The following is a 17,903-nucleotide window of genomic DNA, read 5'->3' on the forward strand; positions in this document are numbered from 1 at the left end:
TTGCAAAAAAATATGATTTTCTACTCAAGGCAGGGTATGTGTGATGGCCAACATTGGTCATCAACTTGACAGATTCTAGAATCACCGAGGAAATAAACCTCCAGGCATATCTTCAAGGGAGTTTCTAGATTAGGTTAATTGAGGTAGGAAGACCCAGCATACTTGTGGCTAGTGTTATTCCATAGACCAGAGAACCAGACTGAAAAGGAAAAAGAAGGGCTGGGGAGACAGCTCAGTCAGTAAAATGTCTGCTTTGCAAAGCATGGGGATCTGAGTTCAATCCCCAGCACCCAACTAAAACTGCTAGGCATCTTGGCTCAGACTCACCATCTCAGCCTGTGGAGGTAGAAACAGGATCCCCAGGGCTTGCTGGCCAACCAGTCTGACTTAATGGGTGAGCTCTAACCAATGAGAGACACTGACTCAAATGAGGTAGACTGTTTCTGAAGATGACACTTGAGGTTGTCTAATGGTCTCCACAGGTATGAACACACACTACATTTACTCACACATGTGCATATGTACACACACACTTCTTTTTTGGTCTTTTTTGAGACAGGGTCTCTCTGTAGCCTCAGCTGACCTGGAACTCTCTATGTTGACCAGGCTGGTCTTGAACTCACAGAGATCCTCCTGCCTCTACCTCTTGAGTGCTGGGATTAAAGGTGTGCCCCACCACACCCAGCAACACACACACACACACACACACACACACACACACAATTTTTCAAAGGAGCAAGAGCTGAATCCCATCATCTCTCTGTTTCCTGACTGTGGATGCAATGTGGACCTGCTGCCATGAGTTCCCAGTGGTGATGGGAGCACCCTGGAACTCTGAGCCAAAACAAACCTTTCTTTCCTTAAGTTGCTTTTGTCGGGTATTTTGTTATAGCAATGAGAAAATGAACAAACAGATGACTTCACATAGCCTCACTTCGGTTATGTCAGGTGCTGCCACCTACAGAGATTTTATCAAACTTGCAAACAAATTATTTGTAGAGTACTGAAGATTTTGACATTGTAGGTAAGGGATTAAAGGAGAAGGTCCTCCAAATGAAGATGATAAAGAATCTTCCTAAAATAGCTCCCCAGGGAGCAGAAAATCTAACAGGGTGTGTTGGGAAGAAAATAGTCCAGGAACTCTCACATTTATTTCTGAAATCACTGTTGTAAATATGCACACAGCAGGTAATTAATAGCTAGTAAATCTCTTCCCCTTTCTTCATGAATACCAGCAGACCTTGCTGAGAAGGGCTCCACATCACTTCCTGGAGGGAAGCTGGCTGGTGTTTGGGCTGTAGCAGCACACTTTGCTGGAACTTTTTCGAAGACACAGACAGAAGGTAGACCAGAAGAATTTAAGCATGGAGCACGGCCTTGGTCTAGCACTTAATCTTAAGACTTGGGGGCCAAGGAAGGCTGTTGGGCAGGGCTGCCAATGCACACCTCATGCTCTGCCGACTGGTGTAGTGGAGAACTGCACTCTGTAATTCTGCTCCTCTTGGAAGCCCCTTTCCTCATCTCAGGATTTCATGGAGAGGAGGGGGTGTATGAGAAGGAAGCAGCAGGGATGTATCAGAGCCGGACAGTGCACAGACGGGCAGTCCATGGGGACCCCACTGGGGTCAGGAGGGCCAGAATTCATCAAGGGCTTGGCCCCTAACCTCCAAGAAACAGTGCCTGAGGAGGAAACTGAAGGAGATATTAAAGGGTATTATTAAAAACAGTCTTGGACACTGTCGTAGTTAGCTTCATCTATCAACTGGACACCAACCTAGAGTCATCAGAGAAGAGGGAACCTGCGCTGAGGCGTTTACTCCATCAGATTGGCCTATGGGCATGTCTGTGGGCATTTTCTTGATTGCTAACAGACGAAGAAGAGCAGTGCCCTCCTCGGGCAGGGTCTGGGTTTGTGAGAATGCTGGCTGAGCGGGAGCCAGGAGGAGGAAGCCAGCAAGCTGCGTTCCTCTGTGGATTCTGCTTCCAGCACCTGCCTTAGCTTCCCCCAAGGACAGACTGTAACCTGTTTGATGAAATAAACCCCTTCCCCCTAAAGCAGGTTTTGGTCATGGTGTTTATTACAGCAACTGAAAAGCTAACTAGGACAGGCATCGCAACTTCTCTAGAAGTAAACAATACCTTTATTGAACCTGCTTCCAAAAGTCTAGCTATTTTTCTATTCTCCCTATAGAAATGGTATTATAAAATTGTTGTCATGCAAAATGCAATAAAAACATGTAGACAAATATGAAGAAAAAGTACAGAAGCAGCCGGGCGTGGTGGTGTGGGCCTTTAATCCCAGCACTTGGGAGGCAGAGAGGCAGGTGGATCTCTGTGAGTTCAAGGCCAGCCTGGTCTACATAGTGAGTTCCAGGATGGCTGGGTCTACAGGGAGACCCTGTCTCAAAAAGACCAAAAAAAAAAAAAGTACAGAATCATGCCAGATAAAAAGAAGACATTGGTTTGGGGGGGGGTTGGTTTTTTTTTCTGGATTTTGTGAAGTTTGTATATTTATTAGCAGAAGGTTGAAATTTTCTGTATTCCTTTTTACTCAAAGTAACTATGTTCATACCTAACTTTATCCTTACATTTTATTCTAATACAATATTAACATCTCATCAGAGTCTCACGTGACAGACATTTTCAGGTGCTACAAACACTCCCAGCTTCCCACTTTTTCACATCATGCACACAGTCTGACCGGTCCACTCTCACGGGTCCCTGCATTGCCTTAGGGAAGAGAGATTGTCCAGAAGGGCTTGGAGTGGAAGGGTCATGCTTCTGAAGTCTGAACACCTGACACCCACTTGGGACAGCCCCCACCACCACCCCCTCCACCCCCACCATGCTGAATGAGTACTCAACAGCAAGAAAGGATTTGTCAGAGCTCAACTCTCTAGAGTGGATGCCCTGCCCTCTCAAAAAGGGACAGGCTACTGCAGGTGTCTCCCCATCACCCCTTCCAGATCTTTGTTGAGGAAAAATTAGTAGAATAAGCTTTTCAGAGATGCTGAAAATAAATTTTGCGAAGATAATATGACATGGAACTAAACAATCAGGAGGGGTTATTTTTGAGACTCTGTGAGGATAAATAAATATGGAGATATTAGAAACATGTTTATTTTACATATCTTCACCTTTAAGATTCTTTCCTTACTTGCCCCTAAAATGATAGATAACTAAATGAGCAGAGGCCTCCTCTCACATCTCCTAGCACTTGCCCATACCTTGCTCAAAAACCTCTGTTGGAAAATAACCTCATCTTACATCACATCCTCCTGGAAACTGTTGTTAAGTCTCGAGGAGAGGATCTAATCAAGCCTGTTTAATCAGAATCCGTCCCAACAATTTAAATATAATTAAAAACTGATATTGACAGTGCCTCTCAGTTGGTAAAAACAGTATGACACAGAATCCTAGAACCATTGTTTCCTGCGTCCCACCTTGGGAGAAAAGTCTACCTGCAGTGAATGGAAATGAAGCCAGCACCCAAGAGCTTGGGCTTGAGCCCATGAGGCATGGTGCTTGCCCTCCAGCTCACCTCCTCTACCCCTGTGCCTCTTTGCTGCGTTATGAGTCCTCCACATGTCCTTGGATTCCATGAACCAGTAAGGCCTCCTTTCGCCTCTGCTAGTGCTAGCTGGTTTGGGTCACTAATTACCAAAGTAGTCCTGTCTAGCATTCTGTTTAATTTAAATATTTGATTAATTGAAAACTGAAAGCTCTCTACTCTAATTCTTGCTCACAGAATAAACCTTGTTTCCTGCCTTTGGAAAGGAATGTACTGAGTGTAATACTTTTTTTTAGCTCTGAATTCAGCAAATTTAGAACACTGAGAATGAAGATATTAAAACATAGCCATGGGGCTGGAAAGAGACTCAGGACCTGGGTTCAGGTCCCAGCACCCACATGGTAACTAACAACCATCTGTAACTCCAGTTCCAGGGGATCCGACGCCCTTTCTTGTCTCCATGGACATTATATACATGCAGGCAGTATACTCATACACATAAAATGAAAATAATGAATAAAAAATTTTAAAGATAATTGAAAAAAATACAGCCAATGTGGCACACACCTGTAAGTCCACTACTTAGAAGGCTGACATTAGAGGAAGAGATCCAGGCTAACCCGAGCAATAAAACAAAACCTCATCTCAAAAAGCCAAACAACAAACAAAAGCCCACACAGACACATCCCAGGAAAGAGAAGATTATTGTTAATAAATGTTTGAAGTGAGCTGTTTTCTTGAACTGCGTTGTCCCATTCCCTAAGTTTCCTGAGGACTCCCCCTATGTCAAGCCTTGATCTTGCTACTAGGGATTTCACTCGACAAAATGGACTAGAATCCCTGCCTTTGTAGAGTTCATAACCTGGTCTCCTTTCTGGATAACCGAGAATGTCAATTGACATTCTGGTGCTACGAATTTTAGAACTTGGACATCTTCCATTGGCTAGGCACACATGTTGTAAAGAGGGGATGGCTTTCCTCTGTCTGCTATAAGAGGCCAGAATAAACCTACTTAGCAAGTTCAAATACAACATGCACAGTACCGTAGGGAGCCAATGTGTTAAGAGAACTCTCTGCTGCTCTTCTAATTCAATTTCTATTCATGGGTCTGTCTGGAAGGTAAACTTTCTGTCCAAAGGGGACTGATGAAATGACCCGCCCATCTCCAATATGCCAGGGCAAAGTGTAGATGGCTTAGAAAAGAGTCAGAAGGGGATCTGGGGAGATGATTCGGTGGTTAAGAGTGAGTGCTGTTCTTGCAGAGAACTTTAGTTCAGTTCCCAGCACCCATGTTGGGTGGATCCCAACCATCTTTAAGTCCAGCTCTAGGAGAAACTCTGGTTTCCACAGGTACCTAATGTCATGTGCACATACTTACTCACAGATACATATGCATACACATAATTAATAATAAAATAAATCTTAAAGAAAAGAATCAGAAGGTATGGAGATATAGCTCAGTGGCAGAGTGCTTGTGTAAGCATGTGCAAGGCCCTGAGTTCAAATCTCACTTACCCCTGGGATCTATCTGGTCCATTTGAAATGGCTCTTCCTAGCTAAAAGCTAGTAGGTGTAGGCAGACTTCAGAGCCTTTCTGAGGAAGTAGCTTTATTTACTATAGGCTTTTTGAAGACTTAACTCTGGGGTATCATTAGCTAAAGTTAAAGTCTTTGAGTTATCTTTGATTAATAGTAAAACTCCTGGGAGAAAAAGTCATTTCAGTGCAGGCAGATGTAGGTTGGAACAACACAAGGGGAACAGAGGGAAGGGGAGGAGAATGTCCAGTGTTAGATGCTGTTCTAGTTTGTTTCTCCATTGCTGTGACAAAACACTCTGACCAATACCAACTCGGGGAGGAAAGGGTTTATTTGGCTTACATCTCCCGGGTCACAGTTCATCACTGAGGGAGCCCAAGGCTGGAACTCAGGGCAGGAACTTGGAGGCCAAAGTTGAAGCACAGGCCATGGAGGAATGCTGCTTACTGGCTTGCTCCCCTGGCCCATGCTCAGCATGCTTTCTTATACAATATAGAACAAACTGCCCAGGGGTGGCACCACCCACAGTGGGCTGGCCCTCCATGTCACTCAACACTCAAGAAAATACCCCATAGACATGGCCACTGGCCAGTCCAGAGGAGGCAATTCCACAGCTGAGGCACCCTCAACCCAGGTGTGTCAAGGTGATAGTAAAGCACCCAGCACAAATGGGAATTCCACCTATCCTGAGGAGGCTGCTTCCTCCTCTCTAGGTGTGTCAGACATCGCCCAGTACTCACATTTCAGATGCCTCCAGGGCTGAGAACGTGCTTCAGCTCCTTGGACATGAATTCATGCATTTCTCAATAAATGGCAGCATTAAAGGAAGAGGCAGGTTTTGAGAGTTTTGAAAAATATTTCCAATGTTCCCTCCAAAGAGTCTGTGTTATAACTATTGCCCAAGTTTATGTTGTATGGAAATTTAATTCTGGACAGTTTTGGATTTCAGGGTGATCACCGTAGAGATGACATTCCAGGAATCTGTGCTCTTCAGTTTCATTATTAAGTCTGAGTTTCACCTATTTCTTTGAGGGAATTTGTTTGTTTGTTTGTTTTAAATAACAGATAAAGCCTGTTCCTACTTTTAGGGCATGTCTCCACTGACATGTAGCTACATGGGTGCATGAGTCTTTTTTCTTTTGAGCTACTGATGCAGTGGCCTCAGTAACAGCAGTCAGCAGTAAACTAATATGAAAACCACTCTTCAGTCTGCTGATTTATAATGGTACTAATGTAGAGTGAGGATCAACTTATTCATACTTAGCTTAGCTTCTTATCAATAGTTGTAAATTGTGCTGGAGTAAATGTTCTCCTTTCTTCTGGCCCTGTTTTTCTTTCCACCTTCCTCTCCTCTCTTCCTCTCTCTCTCCCCCATGTCTTCTTTCTTTCCCCTTCCCATGTTTTAGGGTAGAAATTCGGCTTGCTTTACAAAACAAATTGGATCACTTGCCACATTTTCTAATCTCAACACTGAAATTCTTCAAGTATTATCAGAGTTTTCTCACAAAGTGCTGCAAAGCTTAGAACAAAAGTTACAGGAAAGTCTGTGGTTACTCTTATGGAGGTTTTTTAGTGATGTGGGTGCCTAAATTGTCTTTTCTGACTCAATCTTTCCTGCTTCTACAGTACTTACAAAGTATCTGTTCCGCTTGGATTTTCAAGTGTGCTGCTAAGATATACAAAGCATTATTTTATTATTATAATCATCTCTTAGTAAGCTCTATGTTTGTGCATACCTTTCTCTCAAAAGATGGACTCTTAGTTTTCAATTCTACTGTTTCTTCTTCCTAACTCACTCATTTCTGTTCTAAAAATGTTTTTTCCCACTTTCCTTAGGTTTGTTTAGCATTTTAACCTATCTTCTTTATAAAGACTCAAGTCATTTATTTCATTTTAAATAAAACTGATATTAATACATATAAAAGATATAGTTTTGTTATGGTTTTGGTCAAATTTCATAAGTTTAATACTAACTGCAACCTATTGGGAAAAAAAATGCTAACTCTGCAAGCAGATTATTTGATCTTAACTCTAGCTTTATCACTTACTCCCTGTGTGACCTTGAACAAGTTATCTGATCTTTCTGTTCCTTAGCTTTGTTTATGTTAAGGAACATAATAATACCTACTTTCAGGCGTTTAGGAGGATTAAATCAATAATATAGACCAAAAATTTCTGTAATGATTGTACATACGGTGTTTTGTTACTTTTTATTTCCTAAACTATTTGTGTTTTTACTTTGAATTCTATTTGCCTCAGTTATTATAACTTTAATGATTTTCATCAATGGCTACTTTTATTGCACTGTAGCTAGAAAATGTGGCCTGGAAGCCAGGTGGCAATGTAGCTTTTAAGGGAAATAATTTAAAGAGGAAAGGAACAGCATTTCCCAAACACTGTAAGGCACCATGCAGCACACGCTGGTCTCTGCTCAGGGCTCTCCTCATGCTCTGGCCATGGACTCATATGACTTGTGCTCGTCCATAGTCCTGTCTTGCAATTCCTATATTATGATGTTGTACTGAAATTTTTTAGTATGTTTTTTTCTTTGAAACTCTCTCTCTGTCCTGTCTTCTACACCTGCTTGGCTATTTTCCAAATAGTAAGTTACTGAAAACAAGACAAAGACACTGTAGAATCATTAAGGCATTAACGGCCACACCTCATACTCATACTCACAGATTGAATTTTTGATCTCCTGGAGCTGGAGTTATTTATAGGCAGTAGTGAGCTGCCTTATGCAGGCGCTGGGAACCAAACTCAGATCCTCTGCAAGAGCAGTAATCATTCTTAACTGCTGAGTCATCTTGCCAGTCCCTTATCCAAATGTTTTTAATGACTTACCAAAGAAAAGGGCTTTTCCTTCAATGATAAACCCAGAGTACATTTCCTATGGAAAGCCTATTCTCTGGCTGTTGGAGACCTGAATCAGATGTAGGTCAACACTCAGCACTGTTTCATTCAAGAGAAGTGGTCTCATCTGATGTGGGCTGAAAGGTCTTCATCAGCTCAAATGTTCTTTAGTTGGCCTCCTAGATCTCCTTTTCTGGAGCACTAGCTCTCTATCTTGATGCTCAGTTTTAAACCCCTGAGAACATTACAAACTATACCCTTCTGGGGTTCACCACAGCCATGTGTATCAGAAACTTGATGGATGGGGAGACTTGAATATTTCAGAACATTTCAGTCATCTCTGGAGGAAGTGCAGCCATGGTTGAGAACTACTGAGTCCAGATCATCTCCTTGAAGTCCCAACTCAAAGAGCATGTGCTATACTTGGGATCTGGTATGCCCACAAAGGCCCATGTTAAATGCTTGGTCCCCAGTCCATGCTACTATTGGGAGGGGTGGAACCTTTAAGAGGTGAGGCTGAGTTGGCAGAAAGCAGTTACAGGGCAAGATTCCCTCAAGAGGAGGTGAGGAAGAACATTGGACTCTCTCTCTCTCTCTCTCTCTCTCGCGCGCGCGCTCTTGCTCTCGCTCGCTCTCGTTCTCTCTCTCTCTTTTTCCCAGTTACTGTGAACAGTTACGTCTGTCTGCCACATACTTCTTCCATGATGTGCTTCCTTGCCATAAACCCCAAAGCAATGCATTAACCAATCAACGATGGATTGAAATTGCCAAAAATGTGAGTCCAAACAAATCTCTCCTCTTTTAAGTTGATTACCTCGGGTATTTTGTCACAGAAAGAGAAAGTCAACTGGCATGGTATATGTAAGCTATTGAACAATTTTAGCAATTAGCTTTCAAAAATCTCTGTTTTGGCAGAAAGACTGAAAGAGTGGCCTAAGGAAAAAGGTATTTTTAGAGTGCTGTGGAAAGACTTGGAATTTGGAGACCTGGCCAGGCTAGAAATGGACAGGTGTAACAGACATTAGGGACAGTGGGAAAGGACCTGGGGGCAGAGACATGCTCAGAAGGTGGAGGAAGCAGGTTGAAGAGTAGTGGAGAGGAAAGGAAACGAATATCTTTGTAGGACCCAAAAAGCATAGAATGCTGTGCTGTTTGAAACCTCTTGCCATCCTGAGTTCTCAGTTCAGCAAACCTCAGGAATGGGACCGGATGGGGAAGGACTTGTGTTATATGTAGAGCACAGCTATTGTCTCTAATTTCTTTTTTTTGTCTTTTTTTTTTTTTTTTTTTGAGACAGTGTCTCCCTGTAGCCCCAGCTGGCCTGGAACTAGCTATGTAGACCAGGCTGGACTCGAACTCAGAGAGATCTAGCTGCCTCTACCTCCCAAGTGCTGGGATAAAAGGTGTGTACCACCACACCTATCTATGTTATATCTCTAGACAAATGAAATTTCTTACCATATGCTAAATATGGATCCTTATATTTGGAGACAAGTATACCGTACACCACTCATCAAAGAAGCTTCTTTTTGTAACTTATGGAAGCTACTGCAGAATCCCACAGCTGGTCAGACACAAAGAATATGTCTGAGAAATGCCCAGTCCTAGGTGATACATCTACAGTGGAACCTCTACACATAAGTAAAGCTCATAGAACATAGCTCAGGACAGGGGGTAGAGAGAAAACTAGTGCATCCCTCAACTCTCACCAGTGAAGCGTCCTTATACAGCAGAGTACGATGCACACAAAAGGCCACAACTGGCCAACTGAAAAAACTATGAGGCTGCAGAGTATCCCTGGCTAAGACTCCCATATCAAACCTCTCCCACCCAGGGCTCAGGGACCATTGTGGAAGAGGGGGCAGAAAGATTGTAAGAGCCAGGGCTGGTCCATGAACATAGAGAAGCAGAGGCTCACAGGCCACTAGAAGCTTACACATGTGAACTGTGGCAATGGTGGCATTGAGCACAAACTCAGCCAGACAAAGGCCCAGAGTAGAGTGAGGAAAATGGGGCACAGATTGGCCCTAGTCTGGGAACTATTGGAGACTGATTACTACTGGGCGAAGGAGAGTATGCCTTACCAATGGTCTCTAGAGAGGCTGACTAGACTCCAGTGGATGAAATTGCACCTAAGGACATCTGGGTATGAATGCTTGACTGGATAGGACTTAACATGTATGGTGGAATATATGAGGTCCAGTGGAGAGGTTGGGGGGCATGGATGGGAGAAGAGGTCAAAATTTGATTAATAACTTGTATGAAATATACAAAAAGCTCAATAATTTTTTTTTTAAAGAGAAGATGGAGGCTTAGATTCACAGATTCGCTTGTCCTGTGACCCAGATGACAAGGTAGGTTTGAGCCAACGCTCTAGCGCATTTCTCAGTTTCTCAGAGCAGAGTTAGGTGTCAGGAACCCCTTGTATCAGGGTCACCTGGGGCTTCCCCACACCTGCTGAAGTTCAGTCCTGGGCTGAGGAAGGTGAGTATAGCAAGGGGGTGGACAGGTAGGCATGTGCCTGGAGGTCTAAGGCACCAAGTCCTTGACCCCAGAGCCTCTCAAAGTCATGTATCTACAGATATCCCAGGGCTGATGGAAAATGATGGATTCTGATGTGGTGAGCCTGAACCACTGCACTGTGAAGAAGGTTCCAGATGCCAAAGCTCTGGCTCCACAACACACTTGGAGAACAAGTTCCTGTAACCACACAGCCCAGAGCTCATCCCTCCTTAGGCCAGAGCCTGCATCCCCAAAACTCAGGTTTCTGCATGCAGCTAATGGGCCTGGCCACTCTCAGGCCAGCGCTGCTAATAGCTGCTCCGCTGGCTTCCTGCCAGGGGAGCAGCCTCGGCTTGTTCATCTGTCAGAACAAGGAGCCAAAGGCACTGGCGAGCACCTGCTGCCAGCCCTCAGGAAGCCAGCACTGAATTGAAGCCCTCAGCAGCCTAGCTGCGGAGAGACAGGATTTACAGACAATTGCCTGCAGCCACAGTCAGGCACATAGCCTATAACCAAACTCCTTTTCTGCCAAATGCCTGGATCTGGAGAGTGCTCACCACCAGGAGGTCGACGTTTGGATATCTTTTTTTAATCATCACATTCGGGGTCTATTACCATGGTTTTAGGTTTGCCCTGTGTGGGGGGCTTTGTAGGACATTCTCCATTTGGTAATACTTCAGATTTAAGACTTTAATTCTGCTATCTTCCTTTCTTGACCACAGAAACAAAGGCATTGTTAACTTCTCACTCTACAAGGGGGAGAAATTGTGTTTCTCCCTTATCTCCAAAAAGGCTTCGTTCTTCTTAAAAAAAAAAAATTAATCACCCTCTTTCACACATTTAAACTCCTTGGACATTGCATGGAAAATTATCTGGTCCCCACTCAAATCAAGCAAAAGGAAGTCTAGATGCCCAGTCCTTAATCTCTTTTAGTTTTCTTCCAGTTAGAGGCAATCTTTTTCCAATAGTCTAATTAATACTTCCACATTAAATATTAGGCCTTGTAAGAGAAAAATAATCTGTAATATAGTCGTATCAAGCCAAACAGGATTTTCAAGCTCTTGCCCTTAATCTTTCTTTCAATTTTCTGCCATTTAGAAACAATTTTTCCCCAGCACTCTAATGAATGCAAATGATATTCGTGATTAGTTAGTATTATGCTAATCTGAGCCTGGAATTTACCTAAATCTGCATGGTGTTGTCTGAGCACCAGATTGCTTTGGGTTTCTGAGGAAAATTACATTAGCCTGCCAGATGTACAAAACATGATAGAGTAGAAATCTGAGCAAATAATCAAGATTACATTAGTTTTGTTTCTTAATGAACAACTGTTGGCATTAGGGATTACAGACAAATTATGGTTTTCCTCTCTGAGCTCAAGCAGCTAAGCAGCTGTTGCGAAGGTCCCCTCTTCCTGACTACCCCTAAGTAGATTGGGAGCCACCAGGGCAGAGGGAAAGCATCTAAAATTTCACATAATTTAATTTGTTCCATTACAAAGTAATCATCACTCCGAGGCCCACAGCTAACCTTCAGATTTCCCCCACCAACCTCTCTCTGGAATGTGGGAGCAATTCAAGGGTTTCTGGGACAAGCTCAATGTGTTTTTCTTCTCTCCCGAGGTGGAGGGTATGGGTTGCATGCCTCCAAGGCATACCTGTGCTCTGGACCCTTTGGACCCCTTTCCAAAAGGGTGCCTGCCTAATTCCTGCTACTTGGGTGACACAGATGGAATGTTGCTGATAAGGATTATGGAAGTAACACAGTACATCTGGCTGTAGTCTCCAAGGCAGGCTGAACCAGAAACTTGCAGAAACAGCAGCCATCTGAGCTTAGACCCTTGTCCTAAGTTATTTGATCTATGTCTGTGAAGTCTCACTATAATGAAATCCTTGTCCTACAGTAGATGTGTGGTGGTGGTGGTGGTGGTGGTGGTGGTGGTGGTATGCCTGTCATCAGAGGAGAGCACTTGTGAGGCTGAAGCAGGAGGATCGTGAATTGAGGCTAGTCTGGGCTATATAGTGGGAACCTGTCTTAAGAAACAAATATATAAAAAGACCCAAGTGATAGCAAAGGAAGATCTGCAGGGGTTCTCCAACTTCTACTGTAGGAAATTTCTGGGTTTGCTGAAATGATAAAGTACTGTATCAAAGAGGCTAGCAAATACACACTTTAGGACTGACTAGATGGCTCAGCAGGTAAAGGCATCTGCTGCTTGGTGATCAGTTTGACCCACAGCACTCACACGAAGGTGGAACAAGAGAGCCCACTCCACAAAGTTGGCTAAGACCCAGTGACACAGTGACACATGCATGTCATGCCCCCACACACGTCATGCACACACACAATAATTTTTAAAAATATGCCCTTTGGTGGGCCAAAGAGCAGGCTCAGCGGTTAAGAGAGCACACTGCTCTTGCAGAGGAGCCACGTTTGATTCTTAGAACCCACAACTGCCTGTAACTCCAGTTCCAGGGAATCTGACACCCTCTTCTGGCCTCTGTAATCACCAGCACACATGCGCACACACATACAGTCAGACATAAGCACACACAAAATAAATAAATCTTTTTAAATACATACATTATTTTGACTGCAAAGCAAGCTTTTGGTGTGGTGGTGGTGGTGGTGGAGGTGGTGGTGGTGGAGGTGGTGGTGTATGTGTATAGGTGAGGGGTGAGGTGGGGTGGCTTAACAGTCCATGGTCCTGTTCTTGGACATTTTTCCTTGATATCAATCAGCAAAATAGCAGGGCTATGAACTTTTCTGCTTAATGTAAGTGCCTCACTTGTAGCACAATGCCTTATTTGGTGTGCTGTTCCCAAGACCAGAGCCATGGTTTTTGTTGTTACTGGGCCTCTGCCCCTGTGGGGTCCTTCTTAGGAACTGTAGCACTTTGAGATGAATTAGATGCCTCTCCTATGTGGTTTTTAACATTATCTTTTCACTTGTGTTTGGTTGCACACCTTACTTTTATAAAGTATCCTATGATAAAGCACCATGATTATACGTTATTTGAAGGCAGTTAATACAAACATGAAGGCTCACCACCTGTCCAGTAAAATACTGTGTGTTTGAACTTGAATCTCCTCTACAATCTCACAAAGTGCATCTTGTTATTATCCCCAAGTGATAGTCAGGGAACCTGAGTTACAGAGAGATCGTGGTCATTGTCCTGTTTGTTCAGCTGGTCAGCAGCATATTCGGCATGTCACCCTTGGTCCTGTGACTGTAGAAATCCAGGCCCTGGAGCATAGCGCCGTTCTGCTTCTCAACATAATTTAAAACACTCTTCAGAAGATATTTTTATAGCTTGCTTTCTCTCCCATTTTAATTTTAGCTTCCCTTAAGTTCTCTACTTCATACACACCATAAAATACAGATTGGTGAGAATACGGAGTCCATATTCTCAAGCAAATGGCTGCAATTTTTGACTTTCCTCATTCACAGGAGAACATGTGAAGGTGCAGCAGATATTACCCACCGTCGTGCCTTCAGCTCTGGGGGCCTCCTTAGGAGACTGCACACTCTATCCATCTGCTTTGATTTTTTTAAAGGACATTTCTTTATATTTCCACTCAACAGTGTAAGATATTTTTTCCTAAAACTCTTGAGTCTCAGGCTGGAGAGATGGCTCAGTGGTTAAGAACACTGGTTGTTCTTGCAGAAGACCTGGGTTCGAATCCCAGCACCCACGTGGCAGCTAACAACTGTCCGTAATTCTAGTTCCAGGGGATCTGACGGCCTCTTCTGTCCTCTGCAGGCATTGCACGGCGTGGGTGCACTCACCTACATGCAGGCAATACACGCATACACATAAAATAAAAATAATAAAAAACGAAACTCTTGCGTCGCATCCTATCACCTCATTTAAAAAGCAAAGGTGTGTCCTAGCGTCCTAACGGGTACCATTTCCCTAAGGAAGACAAGAACTCAATAAACACTCAGGAGCAGGGGTCCAGTGGCTTTACGGACTGCTCCCTATGTACCCTCCTGTCAGAACTGGCTCTCCTGTACTTAGAGTAGCCCAAAGGACACTCCAATGAACTGTAGCCCAAGATCACCGTTCTTAATCACTTTTTCCAAGTAATAGGAAATTCCTTTCAAAGGTGGGACTCTAATAGAGGACCTGTAAACACCAGAGTCTGACATACTTCTGGGCAGACACTGAATTCAGCTTCCACAGAGAAGTTTCATATTCAGTTATTTTTCAACCCATGTGACCAATGGGTCAAAGTATAGATTTAGAGAAACAGTACGTTCATTTAAAGAATGAAGTACAATAACTTTTCTCAAAACTATTAAAGTAGTAGCTTATAAATGCCTCAAGCTCTGTCTGCCTCTTTGTGTGCATATAGTGATGCTGATGGAAGGCCCAAAGCATTCGAGCCACTGTACTTCACTGCTTCTTATAGTAGCTAAAAAAAAAAAAAGGTAATCGTGGGTGCCAATATGGCTCCCAGACACACTAGCCGCCAAGCTCACAACCTGAGTTCAATCCCCAAGGACCCACATGGTTGAAGAAGAGAACCAACTCCTGAAAGTTATCCTCTGACCTATTCTCAATCTCTCTCTCTCTCTTTCTCTCTCTCTCAATAAATAAATAAATAAATAAATAAATAAATAAATAAATAAATATGATGGAAAGAAATGGCAGTCTGAACTGGAAGTTCACGTGGCTTGATTCTACTTTCAGACCAGTTTTGGAGCATCTTTTTACCTTTCTGGATTTTTGGGTTAACTGTAATTCCATAGCTCATATCGATTAGGGTGAGAACGTCTTCCAAAGCAAAATTGAGCAATGACACCATGTTAGCAAAGGAGTGGATGGGCCGCTGAACTGACAGGATGGATGCTTTTCTGAGCAGGACAAGGGAAGAGTCAGAATTCCCTCACCCTTTCAAAGACCTTGAAAAGTAGGTTCAAGAAAGGTATCCACAAGCTATTTTTAAATATTTTACCACTCCACTCAGACATGGTCTGCTTGTTCAGAAAAAAGATTTGCCATCAACCTAAAATGCCCAGTTCCTTTGCTTTTGGCTAGAATGGCATCAGCTTCACAAGATAATATGTTTGGCAGTGGGCACTGAGAAGTTCCTGAATATCCGAGGTTGATTATGGTGGGCTTTTCATCTTGAAGATACCCATTCTCTGCTGGATGAATGTGGTTTAACTGTGTAAGTCCTCTGGGCCTCAGTGTCTTTTGCTGTAAAATGGTAATCGTATATATTCATACGATTTCATTGTTGCTGCAAGACTGAAATGAGATGGTACATGCCGAGTCTGTAGCAGAGAGCCTGGCACAGAGGAGTGTGGAAAGCATAGTGTCCCTTGAAAATATGCAGCCACATCTCACAATCCAAAAAATGCAATTTGTGCAGTTAAGAGAGTCTTTCAAAATACATTCTCCGGGTAGGAACAGGATTCAAGAAGCATCGTTTTGGACAGTAGGGGGGATTGTGTCCTCAGCAGTCACTCAGTCCCTAAAGGATGCTGACTTGCCAGGGGACTGGGGTACTTCAGGGTTCCTTTGGAGTAATACCTTCACCCAAAAGTCTTTCAATATTTACTAATTATCTTTTTAAAAAATATTTTATTTATTTTTATTTTACGTGTATGAGTATACTACCTGCATGTATGTGAGTGCACCCATGTCCTGCAATGCCGCGGAGGTCAGAAGACGGCTTCGGATTCCCTGGAACTGGTGTTAAGGACAGTTCATAGCTGCCATGTGGGTGCTGGAAATTGAACCTGGGTCCTCTGCAAGAGCAGTCAGTGCTCTTAACCGCTAAGCCATCTCTCCAGCCCCCATTAATTATCTTTTAATTGATATTTTTTAACCCATTGCTAATCTTCCTTAGCTCAAGGGTTTAGAGGATATTGACTCTGTGAACACCGCCAACCTCTCCTTACACTGCTATTGGAAATTCTTCATGAGAGTTTAGGAAAAAGTAAACCAGAAACAGGCACATGTTTCTAAGTGTCCTACAAGAAGCACGTGTGAGGGCGTAAGCCCAGGGACGCACCCAGCTGACAAAGGTGCTGTGCTGCGTGCTGAGCTGATTGATTGATTTCTTAATTAATTTATGATGGCTCAACAATGATTACAAGCTACCGTTTGTCAGCCAAATCACTTGTGATGAAGTCAAAGGTTCACATCTGTGCAAAGGTTCCAAGGATCAATGCATCAAATTAGTTCTGTTGGCTGTTTGCCCACTAAAAGCTAACATGTGTCATTAATATTCCTGCATTCGTGTGTGTAAACTAATTGATTGAACATTCATGCTACATAAACATGCAGTTTGTATTATGTGGGGTTCCATTTATAAGCATCTTTCGTGCCAATAAAATGAATAGCCTCACATAAGAAAATTAATATCTTATTGGAAAATAAAATGGCAACTGAGTGCTGGGCCTTCTGTTGATGACAGTCTGCTCTTGCCCATGATGATATCACAGAGAATTTTTCAATTTTATCTGAGAAAGTTAGAGTAAATTTTGGAAAATGAAGTTTGCACAAGATTGTCCAGGCCTATCAATAACAAACTGATTCCACAAAATCCACCATCACCATTGTCCTTTGCAGTGGCTACCATAGCACTGATGATACTAGTTTTAGCCTCGGAGTCTCCCATTTGTACCTGCTCAAAGTCCAAAGTGGGAAAATGCAAGTTTATTTCCCTTGCCTAAGTTCTGCCAGCTGAGCGGTCAGTACTGGCACTGAACCTTACAACTTGGTGGGAACTGTTCAAGGTCCGAGGAGACAAAGTGAATTCTAAGTGTCTTGTCACCACAGCACTTTCTCTGCTCCTTCAGGCAAGGCTCTGCTGAAGATGGAGGAACATTCCCTCCATAGTGCCTGGGGAGCTGGGGGGGCAAAAGCATTGGACCACCCACAGCTGACCTTAGTCCCAGCCTCTCTGCCATCATTACACACTAAACTCTCTGAACACATGCCCAGAGTGATTAGTAAAGAAACTGCATCTTGTGCAGTAGGAAGGTGTCTGGCTGAGAAGAACCCAGTGTTGTGTCAGAGGCTGCTAGAATACTCCCTCAGGTTTGCCTCGGGGCAGGTGGCCTTCACACTAAATTTGGGACTGTGCTGTTTCCAAGCAGCACATTGGGTACAGGCCTGGGAAGTGGCTCACCCAGCTTTCACTCACATACCAGCAGACCTTGCTTGAAGCAGGGCTGAGTCCAAGGATGATCTTGTTCACTTAAGAACCTCTTTCTTGAGATCATTTAGAAGCAGTCACTTGTTGACAAGTACTTGGCTTTCTTTCCCACCTTCCCTGGAGACCCCCTTCCCTCTGCCTTCTACATGGCTAATTTTAGGTCTCTGATATTCCTAGTTTACTCTAAGGCCTCACCAAACTGTCAAAATGCCAGTCCACAACAGAAGCTTCCCAACTTCACCATAAAGGTTCAAACATGGGAAAATAGCGGAAACTTTTAGAGTAGAAAAATCACCTCTTGGTGTACGTGCTTGTGCCACATGTGTG

The sequence above is a fragment of the Nannospalax galili genome, unplaced genomic scaffold (genome assembly GCF_000622305.1).
Source record: "Nannospalax galili isolate Female #2095 unplaced genomic scaffold, S.galili_v1.0 scaffold663, whole genome shotgun sequence".
In the NCBI taxonomy this organism is placed as follows: domain Eukaryota; kingdom Metazoa; phylum Chordata; class Mammalia; order Rodentia; family Spalacidae; genus Nannospalax; species Nannospalax galili.